The sequence below is a fragment of the Triticum dicoccoides genome, chromosome 6A (genome assembly GCF_002162155.2).
Source record: "Triticum dicoccoides isolate Atlit2015 ecotype Zavitan chromosome 6A, WEW_v2.0, whole genome shotgun sequence".
Lineage (NCBI taxonomy): Eukaryota > Viridiplantae > Streptophyta > Magnoliopsida > Poales > Poaceae > Triticum > Triticum dicoccoides.
Genome location: NC_041390.1, coordinates 4,760,419 through 4,773,998, shown reverse-complemented (window position 1 = coordinate 4,773,998; position 13,580 = coordinate 4,760,419). Strand labels below are relative to the sequence as shown.

The window sequence follows — 13,580 nt, the reverse complement described above, 5'->3', positions numbered from 1 at the left end:
AGTGACCATGAACCAAAATTTATTAGGCCATCACTAGGCATCAGACTACTGATGACTAGCATCCTACCAGACTAGTAATCAACCATTGGATGGGATTCGGCACACCCTTTGGATAAGCAAAGCACCTCCTGTTGGGAGTTTCCAAAACAGGACCCAGTTAATGCTAATTATGTGGGATTTGCTAACTATAAATCAGGAAACTGATTTTCCGATTATGTTGGATGTGCTCATCACTATCCTGCACGATATTTAGGAAGTTATTTTCTGGATGGTGTGGAAAATAATAACACTAACAAAATGTGATTATCGTTTGCTTCCTCACTAAGTAAAACTCATTTATGTAGTTATTCAATTTGCTTCCAACGATATTGAAATTTGTTCCAATTTGAGAAAAAAAATCTTTACAACACTTAAATTTATGTTTCCAGCGGTAGGAAAGTTAGCTTCCATCTTTAATGATGTTTGCATATGTAGACTATATGTAGTATGGTGTGTTTGTAACATTATATATTTTCTGGAAACATCAGGACATTGCTTCCATCCAAAATAAAAATATGCTCGCCTACATAAATATTGCTTCTAATTTTCAAATTGTCTCCATCTTGTATTTTGTTTCCAATGTAGGAAATTTGTGCGTCGGGCGATTAGAAAATTATAATGATGTAGCATTAATTTTTTAAATGAAAACAAATATGTGTTTATATCAACATGATGGCTTCCAAAAGAGAAAAAATGTTTCCAAAGAAAATATTCTTTGCTTCCAAAGAGTCGCTTGCAAAAGAACAAAATATAATTTGATTCTGAAAACAATAGTGTTTGCTGCCAGAATTATCTTTAGGATACAACAAAGAATGGGACACATGCTTAGGTTGTGTCATATGAGCATGTAACCACCATGGTCCAACTCGATGGCACGATACGTGTGCGGGGGACACGTCGGTGCGACCATGGCAGCAGTAGGCTTCCTTGCCCGTCACAGTGAGTACTGAAGTCACTAGATAGTTCCGAGACATGCCAACGATATCGAAGAACACCCGCTGCTATGATGCATGCTTGAACATGTGCACCTCTTTCTAGACAGGTGTTGTCGAGGAAGGAGGAGTGTCGATGTGATCAAAGCCACGACCACGAACAATGTTGTTAGAAGGGAGAGATGGATGGTGGGATAGTTGTTTGTATTGCTTGAGCCTTGTGGGCATATATATAGGAGTACATGATCATCTTTTAGTACAAGGCAAGGTAGAATAATATCCTACGCTATCCTAGCTTTCCTAATAATCACGATACTCAACATCCCCCCGCAGTCACAACGGTAGCAACGCAGACGGTGAGACTGGAGAAGAATCCGAGGGTAAGCCGACGGACACCCCCCAGGGTCGTGACGGTCGATGCATCATGGAAGTCGTGGCTGGAGTGGCAACCGACGAGGTTGCTCAAGCCAGGCGGTAGACCCATGTGCCGTTTGTCGAGGTAGCCGAGAGTGGGTGTGGTGGAGCCGTGGTTGAGGTAGCCGTGCGAAGAATGTCGTGGTTGATGTCGAGTCGGGGTGGCCGGTGTCGAGGAAGTCGACGTGGAGCCGCGGGCGCAAGGAGGCGCCGAGTTAGTCATGGGCGCAGTAGTGTCGAAGTAGTGGTGCGCCGGGGAGAAGATGTTGTTGACAACGCGTCGCGCTGGGGTTGCCAAGCCCGGGGATACATCGTAGATGAAGGCACGTACCGGTGTTGCCAGCACCGAGCATGCGTAGACGGGCAAAGACGAAGTTGGCGAAGAGCCGTACCAGGCTTGCCAGGCCCGGGGCCACGTCATGGACGAAGGCACACTTTGGTGTTGGCAGCACCGGGCATGCATAGATTGTGACCTACACGAGTTGTACACCATGTCGGAGAAGTCGGAGAGGCCAGCAGAGAAGGACTCGACGACGGTTGCGCCGCCAATCGATGCGGGGCCGATGTCACCCGCGGTTGTCGGAGTAGACGAAGTGGTCGTGGTAGATGACGGCGACGCTGGCGATGGGCTGGTGCTGGACGAAGATGAAGGAGGTGGACAGGCGGCGGCGGCTACGGAGAAGAGTGGCGGCGGCGGCGGTGCTCGAAGTAGGCGAGGAACCCGACAGCGTGACGAAGACCAGCGCGGACGGTGGTGTTCCCACGTCGAGGGATACGGCGCGGCCCGTAACACGGAAAGTCGACGTGCGGGGACGATGAAGTGGACCGCGGGCCGTGGGGCTACGGCCCGAAGGGGCGACACAACGACAGTAGGCGGGTCGGGGCGACGGCGGGAAGACCTGGGGCGGCGGCTGGGACTGCGGGCCACGGCACTACAGCCCGAAGGGGCAGCGACGCGGCAGAGCACGGGTCGGTGCAACTGCGGGGACAGCCTCGGGCGGTGGCGGAGGCTTCGTGCCACGCTCGCTACGGCCCGATGGGGCGACGCAGCAGCAGCACGAGGATCAATGGAGCCACGGGGACGCCTAGAAGGGCCACCTCGGGGCGGCGGTGGATCGTGGGCCGCGGCACTACGGCCAGAAAGGGCGACGCAGCGGTAGCGCGCGGGTCTATGCAGCCGCGGGAAAAACTACAGGGCGACGACGCTGCAGTCCGATGGGACGACGCAGCGGCAGCCCATTGCTTAATCGAGGAAGTACGCTATTCTCGGAGACGATCTTCACACGATTCGATGCAGCAGCGTTTGGTTCATCGTACCGAAAGCACGGCGAACGAGATCCAGAAAATGGAGCCAAGCGACGAGGCAGCGGCGACTTGCATCCGCGGTCGGACGTACCAGAGCGGGCAGCCAATCTCTACTCCTAATGGACGACTTGGTGAATAGTCTGCGTGGTTTTTTTCGCTGGTTTTTTTTCGTCATCCTCCCACCTCCGTTTTATTTTCGTCATCCTCCCACCACTTTCGTCTGGGTTTTTTCGCCCCCCCTCCCACCACCCCATCAGTTTATTTTTTCACTATTTCCTTCTAAACAAACACTTTCCTACCGTACAAAAAGACACAGATCTAACTTTACTAAATTACTCAAATCAAACGATCCATCTCATCAATGCAATTTGCTTTAGGAAACATATAATGGATGTGAAGGAAACAAATAATAGACTATCCAAATCAATCGATCCATCCCATCAATGCAATTTGATTTAGGAAACATATAATAAATTTTAAGGAAACAAATAACAGACTTTAAAGAAAAATCCAATTAACTAATCTCTACTCTTAAAGCCCCTCGATTGATTTTTGTCCCTCGCTTCCTTTCCCAGCACTGATACAATGAAAGGAATTATAATCAAACGATCCATCTCATCAATGCAATTTGCTTTAGGAAACATATAATGGATGTGAAGGAAACAAATAATAGACTATCCAAATCAATCGATCCATCCCATCAATGCAATTTGATTTAGGAAACATATAATAAATTTTAAGGAAACAAATAACAGACTTTAAAGAAAAATCCAATTAACTAATCTCTACTCTTAAAGACCCCTCGATTGATTTTTGTCCCTCGCTTCCTTTCCCAGCACTGATACAATGGAAGGAATTATAATCCACCTATTTGTTCTCCTATATATCCGTGCAGGCAACACAACATAAACCGGTGAAAAAAACACTCACCTCGCACGTCCCCCTGCCTGCAATCCCGAGACGCCGCCATCGCTCCAGGCTCCAGCCTCCGCCGTCCTACATCTTGCCCCTCTCCAACCTCAGAGACCTCCGCCACCGCCGCCATCTCGGAACCCCACTTCAGGGCAGGACTCAGGGAGGGTGTGGCTGTGGACGACGCTGCCACCGTCGCAGAACCCTAGGGCAGGGCGTGGTCGCGTTGCGGGCAGCGCGAGCGGCCGTGCGTCTCCCCCGTCAGGCTGTCCTCGGCAGGAACTCGGGACCTCCTCCTGACAGAGCCAAGGCCCTTCGAGGTCCAAGTCGCTGTGCGGCGTGCACAGTAATCTCCCCGGCCTACTCTCTCTTCACGTCAATGCTCCTGTGCTCCGACCCTCCCCGACCCCTCCCAGCAAGCAGCAGAGTCTCTCGGGTTCGAGCTCCACTGGGCCGCCGGCGGCGGCGTCCATGTTCGTTGGGCGGTAATGCAACGGGGCAACACACGTCCATGTTTGTTCCTATCCAAATATTACACGGTCGCATAATTCTTCCCTAACTTGCAGATGCTATCCAGGCCACATTATCCTTCCCTGACATGCAGATGCTATCTAAGCATTTGTGTTCTAACAGAAATAAATAACTTTTTTCATTAAATCAATAAGAGCAGCACAAAGTCTAGGTCCCTGTCTCGGTGGCAGACGGAAGGAGGAGAAGGATTGATATGTATGAGAATATTAATATTAAACTCTTAAAGTTAATGTGGCCCCGTTGCAACGCACGGGCGTTCTTCTAGTCTGTGTAAGAGAGCTATAATCATACACGTGCATGTATGCAAGCACGAACATGTAACGTGCTTTGAACAGCATGGAATCCAAAGCCAAACGCAGCCACACGGGATTTTTTGTCGAAAGAGACCATCTGCCCAACAAAATTGCCAAAAAAGACCTGTTTTAGATGAAAGTGACAAAAAAGACCCCCTGCGCCGTGGCGGCGGGCGCGCCGGGCGACACGTGGCACCTGCCGCCACAGTGCGAGGCGGCAGCCCCTGCCGCCACGGCGCCAGGCGGCAGGCCGGTGATTACGTGAATTGGCACGAGCAACGGAACGGGATGGCAGTGTGGGGCCCTGCCGCCTCAGGTGGTGGCGGCAACACTGTAGCAGCAGGCCCTGCCGCCTGGGGGGCTGGCGGCAGGCCTGTGCGCTGCGTACCGCCATTTCCCATGCCGCTCGTCGCTTTCCCCCACTGCGTTTAATTCGTTTCATTGTGTTCGACGGGGCCAAACAGCAACGGCAGCCCGTCCTGCAAATTATCTGCTCCCAATGCATTACTAGCAGTAGTAGCTGTGCGTGTGCTGTGTATGACCCGTTTTCCCCATCGGAGAATGTTGTTGTTGCCTAACCCAGAAAAACGACGAGCGGCATGTGAAACAGCGAACGAAACGGCAGCGTGCAGTGCACAGGCCTGCCGCCAGCCCTCCAAGCGGCAGGGCCCGCTGCTACAGTATTGCCGCCACCACCTAAGGCGGCCGTGCCCCACACTGCCATCCCGTTCGGTTGCTCGCGCCGATTCCCGTAATCACCGGCCTGCCGCCTGGCGCCTTGGCGGCAGGGGCTGCCGCCTCCCACCGTGGCGGCAGGTGCCACGTGTCGCCCGGCGCACCTGCCGCCACGGCCAGGGGGTCTTTTTTGTCACTTTCATCCAGAGGGGGTCTTTTTTGACCATTTTGTTGGGCAGATGGTCTCTTTCGACAAAAATTCGCCACACGGAAAACCAATCTCGCGCGGGTGCCGCGTGAGAGCTCTCAGGGCCACGCGGTGCTGGGCGATGCGATGGACGACGACGCGCGATGCAGACGACAAGCGACTATGGGCGACTCAATCCGATCATGAATCGGATAACCAAAGAAGAATAACACCGATCAATCGTTTGGCGAGAATGAAAACCCCAATCAATGGATCGGGAAAAAGACTCTCTAGAACAGCTGATCAACGGCGAACAAACTCTAGGTACGGGCGGCGCAGCCATCTGGCGGCGGTCATGGAGGCCGATCGCCCAGAGGGCGGCGCGCGGGTGCGGAAGCTGCGACGGCTAGGGTTTAGGGTCGAGGTAAGGTTGATACCATGTTAGAAGGGAGAGAGGGATGGTCGAATTGTTATTTGTATTGCTTAAGCCTCGTGGGCATATATATGAGTACATGATCATTTTGAAGTACAAGGCAAGGTAGAATAATATCCTAATCACGATACTTAACAAATGTAGACAATGCCGATGAGGAACACGAGGGGCTAGTGGATGACCTCTCGCTGCTACTAGTGAGCCTCCCGGCTGGAGTGCTTACCCTGTTGGTGAAGGGCGGCCATGAGGAGGGGAGGAGCAGGTGAACAGATCTGAGCAGGTGGTGGGCGGCGTATTTGTAGATCTGAGCAAGTGCTTACCATGCAGGTGGCAGACGTGGATGGTTAACTGGGCGACGCATATTTGTTTTGGGGAAAAGGGGCGACGTGACGGAAGTATCCTGACCGTGAGGTCACACTAGGATTGGCGCTTGACTGGTCTGACGCATTGCTTCTAATAATAATACAGATTGCAAGTGTTTTCCAAAGATAAAGCAATACATTAGCAATCCAACATAGACTTCATATTCCGTCACCAGTAAATAGAAAATACTTCCTCCGTTCCAAAATCTAGGACCTTTTAAAGATTCCACTATGACTAGATACGGTTGTATATAGGACATGGAGTAACTGTGCCCTAGCTCAAATGAGCTCGCTATGTAGGCCGTTCAATAGTGCATGAGGATCTGTGCCGTTCAATAGGAGACTCTATCTTTCCCTGTGCCTCCCATGCTATCTACAGGCTTGAAATGGTGGTTCTCCTTGAAGAGAAACAAAGAGAGAGTGCAATATAATCGACTTCACAGGGTTCACGCATGATCATAAGAGGTGCAGGTGACAGCTATCACCACGATGCACGAGCTCTGGGCGGCACTCGCGGGCAGGTTCTTTTCCTAGTCCCTTAGACGTGACAACAACATGCGCATGGCCCTGGTGAACACACAGAAGGGCACCCAATCGGTGACGGCCTTCTTCGCGCACATGCACGACCTCGTCGAAGAGCTGGCCGTGCAAGATGATGAACTCATCTCCTACATCCTCCATGGCCTCGACATGGAGTATCAACCTCTAGTCTCGGCCCTCGATGCGCACACCACCCTGGTCTCCCTCAACGAACTCTTCGCCATGCTGAGTAATTTTTACCAGGTAGTGGGGTTGTTCCAGGGATCGGGCGGCTTCAAGTCTTTTGCGAACACCGCGACTCTTGGTTGTGATGGCTCCTTCACTCGCCACCGTGATCCTCGCCGCTCCAAGGGAAAGCACGGAGGAGGCGGCAACAACTCCAACTCCTGTAGCGGGCAACCCTCCTCCTCCAACAACAAGGGTTGTCGTGCCGGGTCCATCAAGTCGCATCCGGATGCCGTGCGCTGCAAGATCTGTGGTAACTCCGAGCATACGTCCAAGGACTGCTGGTATCGTTTTGATGACGATGAAGCCTCCTATGAAGATGATGACAAGGTCGCTGCTGCTGTTGATGGCTCCTACAACATCGATACCAACTAGTACCTTGACAGTGGCACCACCAACCATTTCATCGGCGACCTCGAGAAGGTGAAGTTGCGGGAGAAGTACCACGAGAAGGACCAAAACCACACTGCTAGTGGTGCAGGTATGAGGACCCGTCACATTGGTCATTCAGTTATATGTACCCCTCATCTTAGATTTTTTTTGCATGTCCCTAGTGCCAACAAAAGTCTTCTTTCAGTTCATAGAATTGCCATTAACAACCACGTCTTCCTTGAGTTTCGTCCTTTCTTTTTCTTGATTAAGGATCAGGCCACAAAGAAAAATACTCTATCGAGGTAGATCTGTTCAAGGGTTTTACCCATTGATTCCGGAGCTTAGAAGATTCAATAAACAAGCTTATGGTGTCAAACTTTCCTCAACATGATGGAAGAATCGCTTAGGACATGCTTCTTTTCTTTAGTTGAACGTTTGCTTAGGAAGAATAAGCTCCCGTTTGTTGGTGAGCATAATGTTGAAACTATTTGTGATCATGCCAAAGAGAAAAATGTGATCAACTGCCTTATCCTATTTGTACCGGTGTTTCCACTAAACCATTGCAATTAATCTTTTCTGATGTTTGGGGTCCTGCCCCTAGTTCTGTTGGTAGACACACATACCACATGAGCTTCATTGATGATTACAACAAATTTTCTTGGATCTATCTTCTTAAGAAACGATATGATGTTTTTCAAGTTTTTCAGAACTTCCAAGTACTCGCTGAAAACAATTTCGATAGCAAGGTCCTTGTTGTCCACGCACCCCTTTGTGTATTCACGCCCACTAGCAAGCCTAGCAAACAAATGAGACCGTTGCAACACATTGATATCATTGAGAGTACCCGGCATACCAAAAATCAATGCCAAATCCATGAATCCTCGGATGCTACGGCCTCTAGCACAATTGTTGCATCACGGCACTTGCCACAATACATTCCCTGCCATGCCTTCGGGTAGTTTTTCCATGTACAATGCATACAATCAATGCTTCCTAGCATGCAAGGCCAACCGATTCTCTCACTTGATGCCATCAACCTTTTTTATCTTCCTCGTTGGATGCCTGAAGATATTCAGGACCAAAGACACGGATGATCACTTTGGCAAAACTACGCAAGACTCAATGGTAGGATCTTCACCAATGCAAAGGAATGATGACTGCTAGAACTGCGTCGGTATTTCCCCAAAGAGGAAGGGATGATGCAGCATAGCGACGGTAGATATTTCACTCAGTGATGAGACCAATGTTATCGAACAAGTAGGAGAACCAAGCAACACTACGTAAACAGCACCTGCACACAAATAAAAAATACTCGCAACCCGATGTGTAAAAGGGGTTGTCAATCCCTTTCAGGTAGCGGCGCCAGAAATTGGCAAACGGACGTCAGAGAGTTGTAAATATTGATAGATCGAACGCCAAATAAAATAAATGGCAGCAAAGTATTTTTGTATTTTTGGTTTAATAGATCTGAAAAAAGGCAAACAAAATAGACCGCAAAGGCAAATAATATCAGAAAGAGACCCAGGGGCCGTAGGTTTCACTAGTGGCTTCTCTCGAGAATATAGCAAACGGTGGGTGAACAAACTACTGTTGGGCAATTGATATAACTTCAAATAATCATGACGATATGCAGGCAATGATCATTATGTAGGCATCACGTCCAAGATTAGTAGACCAACTCCTGCCTGCATCTACTACTATTACTCTACACATCGACTGTTATCCATCATGCGTCTAGTGTATTAAGTTCATGGAGGAACGGAGTAATGCAATAAGAACGATGACATGATGTAGACAAGATCTATTTATGTAGAAATAGACCCCATCATTTTATCCTTAATATCAATGATACATACGTGACGGTTCCCCTTCTGTCACTGGGATCAAGCGTTGTAAGATCGAACCCACTACAAAGCACCTCTTCCCATTGCAAGATAAATAGATCATGTTGGCCAAACAAAACCCAAATATCGAAGAAGAAATACGAGGCTATAAGCAATCATGCATATAAGAGATCGAAGAAACTCAAATAACTTTCATGGATATAAAGATAGATCTGATCATAAACTCAAAGTTCATCGGATCCCAACAAACACACCGCAAAAAGAGTTACATCATATGGATCTCCAAGAGACCATTGTATTGAGAATCAAACAAGAGAGAGGAAGCCATCTAGCTACTAACTACGGACCCGTAGGTCTACAAAGAACTACTCACGCATTATCGGAGAGGCACCAATATGGACATGATGCACCCCTCCGTGATTGTGTCTAGATTGGATCTGGTGGTTCTGGACTCTGCGGTGGCTGGAATTGATTTTCGTCAACTCCCCTAGGGTTTCTGAAATATTAGGGTATTTATAGAGCAAAGAGTCAGTTCAGGGGGCACCCGAGGTGGGCACAACCCACCAGGGCGCGCCTGGGCCTGCTGGTGCGCCCTGGTGGGTTGTGCTCCCCTCGGAGCTCCCCCCAGCCGCTTCTCCAACCCATTGGATGTCTTCTAGTCCAAAAAAATTCCACAAAAAGTTTCACTGCATTTGGACTCCGTTTGGTATTGAATTCCTGCGATGTAGAAAACATGCAAAAAACAACAATTGGCACTTGGCACTATGTCAATGGTTTAGTACCAAAAAATGATATAAAATGACTATAAAATGATTATAAAACATCCAAGAATGATAATATAACAACATGGAACAATCAAAATCATAGATACGTTGGAGACCATAGAAACTTTAGCATTATTGAGTTGCTCATTATCATAAACCCTTTGATTTCGGCAACAATCCAAGAGTAATGTTGATTAACGTTATTGAAAACTTGTTGGATTATGTCTAAAATTGGTACTTCCTTTTTAAGATTCTCATCAAAAAATTATTATCCACAAGTAAATGTCTTAACGCATAATCACTATTGTAAGGAATTTCATCTATCATGGGCTTTTCACGATTCATACCATAAAAATCAAAGATTTCCCAAATTTCCCATCTTATGTAGTCAAAATCATTCATAAGAATGAGAGTGGCCAACTTATTAGCTTTAGGGTTCTTTATAACGGGAAGCTCAAAAAACAATCTATGAAAAGTATGATAGGTACAGATAAATTTACTTTCAAGTTTCATAACTAATGCTGAGATAGCATCCACATAAGATCTAGTATTTCTAAGTATAGGAGCATCATCAAGACTTAGATTTCCCACACAATTGAAAAATTCTTGGATACGTTCCTTTCCCATAACATTTCCTTGCCCAAGATAAAAGTTTTAGCATCCAAATTGCTCATACGTCCAATCTTAGGAGTTAGGCCATCATCTGTTGTTGCCATACCAAAATCACTCATGATTGCAAGCAAAGGATAGATCTAACGAGAAAAAGGAAATTTTTTGTGAAGTGGGGGAGAGGAAAACGAGAGACAAATGGCAAATGGAAAACGAGAGGTGATGAGATTTGTGATTAGGAACCTGGTAGATATTGAAGATCCTCCCCGGCAACAACGCCAGAAATTCCTTTTCATGACTGCTAGAACTACGTCGGTATTTCCCCAAAGAGGAAGGGATGATGCATCATAGCGATGGTAGGTATTTCCCTTGGTGATGAGACCAAGATTATCGAACCAGTAGGAGAACCAAATAGCAAATACTCGCAACCCGACGTGTAAATGGGGTTGTCAATTCCTTTTGGGTAGCGGCGCCAGAAATTGGCAAACGGACGTGAGAGAGTTCTAAATATTGATAGATCAAACGCCAAATAAAATAAATTGCAGCAAGGTATTTTTGTATTTTTTTATTTTATAGATCTGAAAATAAAAGGCAAATAAAATATATCGCAAAGGCAAATAATATGAGAAAGACACCCGGGGGCCGTAGGTTTCACTAGTGGCTTCTCTCGAGAAAATAGAGAACGGTGGTTGAACAAATTACTGTTGGGCAATTGATAGAACTTCAAGTAATCATGACGATATCCAGGCTATGATCATTATATAGGCATCACGTCCAACATTAGTAGACCGACTCCTGCCTGCATCTACTACTATTACTCCACACATCGACCGCTATCCAGCATGAATCTAGTGTATTAATTTCATGGAGAAACAGAGTAATGCAATAAGAATGATGACATGATGTAGACAAGATCTATTTATGTAGAAATAGACCTCATCGTTTTATCCTTAATAACAACGATATATACGTGTCGGTTCCCCTTCTGTCACTGGGATCAAGCACCGTAAAATTGAACCCACTACAAGGCACCTCTTCCCATTGCAAGATAAATAGATCAAGTTGGCCAAAAAAAAACCAAATATCGAAGAATAAATACGAGGCTATAAGAAATGATGCATGTAAGAGATCAAAGAAACTCAAATAACTTTCATGGATATCAAGACAGATCTGATCATAAACTCAAAGTTCACCGGATCCCAACAAACACACCGCAAAAAGGGTTACATCATATGGATCTCCAAGAGACGATTGTATTGCAAATCAAACGAGGGAGAGGAGGCCATCTAGCTACTAACTATGGTCCCGTAGGTCTACAAAGAACTACTCATGCATCGTCGGAGAGGCACCAATGGACATGATGCACTCCTCCGTGATGTTGTCTAGATTGGATCTGATGGTTTTGGACTCTGCGGCGGCTAGAATTGATTTTCGTCGACTCCCCTAGGGGTTATAGAATATTTGGGTATTTATAGAGCAAAGAGTCGGTTCAGGGGGCACCCGAGGTGGGCACAACCCACCAGGGCGCGCCCGGGCCTCCTGGCACGCCCTGGTGGGTTGTGCTCCCCTCGGAGCACCCCCCAGGTGCTTCTCCGGCCTATGGGATGACTTTTGGTCCAAAAAATATCCACGAAAAGTTTTGCTGCGTTTGGACTCCGTTTGGTATTGATTTCCTGCGATGTAAAAAACATGCAGAAAACAGCAACCGGCACTTGGCACTATGTCAATAGGTTAGTACCAAAAAATGATATAGAATGACTATAAAATGATTATAAAACATCCAAGAATGATAATATAACAATATGGAACAATTAAAAATTATAGATACGTTGGAGACGTATCAAGGTACAACATAGTCAGCCGGAATGTCGTATGCAATTACCCGCATAGCTGTCGAATTTTTTTATCTGCACTAAATCAATTCAAGCCCGCGACATTTCTTCTTTGAGTAAAATACCGCCAATTGGCCTCGCAAGCTTGCACTATTTTTACAAAGAGTGATCGGCGCATTCGTTACCTTCTCCGGAAGAGGTGCAGCGGATATGTTGGATTGTCCGCGAAGTAGTCTTGCATCAACATCTCGTTCCCGAGATGACTATTGCGAGGAATGCAAAGACGGCCGACCGTCGATCCTCGCCGTCTCTTTCGGTTCTCATCATCGTGTTCCTTCATGGCGAGGGCCATCACCAACATCTGTTGCCGATGGTTGTCAAGAAGCGTGTGAACATCCGAGTCGTCCAAATCACTCAAACGTATCCTCGAGCAAAAACCTCTCGCGAGGGCTCAAGTCCATCTAAAATCACAAATACGAACGCCGCATGAACCAACTATGCATATCTCATCCGAAAGTACAAGCACAAGTACTCACCGGCGGCTCAGGGAGGTGGCTCTATGGCGGTCGATCCGGGGGCGGCGACGGCAACTCGGAGCGGCTCGGCTTTGCTCGGCAGATCCGGGGAGCCGGTGAAGCAGCTAGGTGGAACTGGATGAGGGGCACCCCGGCGGTGTGATTCCGTCCGCAGATATGGCTAGAATCGCCTGCGGCGGACGGGTGGAACCTATGGCGGGCGGCTGCAGAAGGGGGTGGGGAACGCGCGCGGGCCGAAATGTCCCTCCCGGCAACTGCTTCTCTGAGATACAGGGCACCGTCGGGTCGAGGGGGAAACCTGTGTTTTCGCGGGTTGGAGGTGGGATTTTACCGCGCCCCTCAAAACATTTTACTAGTCCGACGCGTTTACAGTGTCTGATCGGGCGGCTTTTTTCACGCGGACCCATATTTCGGCAGTTATTTTACGTGTCGGGGCATTATACAGGTTCAGCTAGAGATGCTCTTAGCCTTGGGGAGTTATTCATGTATATACTTTGCTATTGAAATGAGAAGTTATAATGTAGCATCAAAAAATAGAAGCTGGACAGTTTCTTTAACAAGGAATCAAACTTTGTATATTTATCTTGTCAAATATGTGAAAACCTTGTGCAAGTTGTTCTCAAATAATGTTTGGCTGCCTACTTGAATTCTGTTTTCATAAGTTAACTAATCTTGACATGTTTTGATAGAGAGCACTTGGGATGAACTTTCTAGGATGATACAGACTGATCATATATTGCGTGTAATCTTTAGAGGCGGCTTCCAGTTATTTTAT

The 13,580-nt window shown here is 47.5% G+C and overlaps 1 pseudogene; it reads left to right on the top strand.

Annotated features, from left to right (window-relative positions):
• The first annotated feature begins 6,725 nt into the window (after positions 1-6,725).
• Positions 6,726-6,811, top strand: LOC119319813 (annotated as a pseudogene).
• The last annotated feature ends 6,769 nt before the right edge of the window (positions 6,812-13,580 follow it).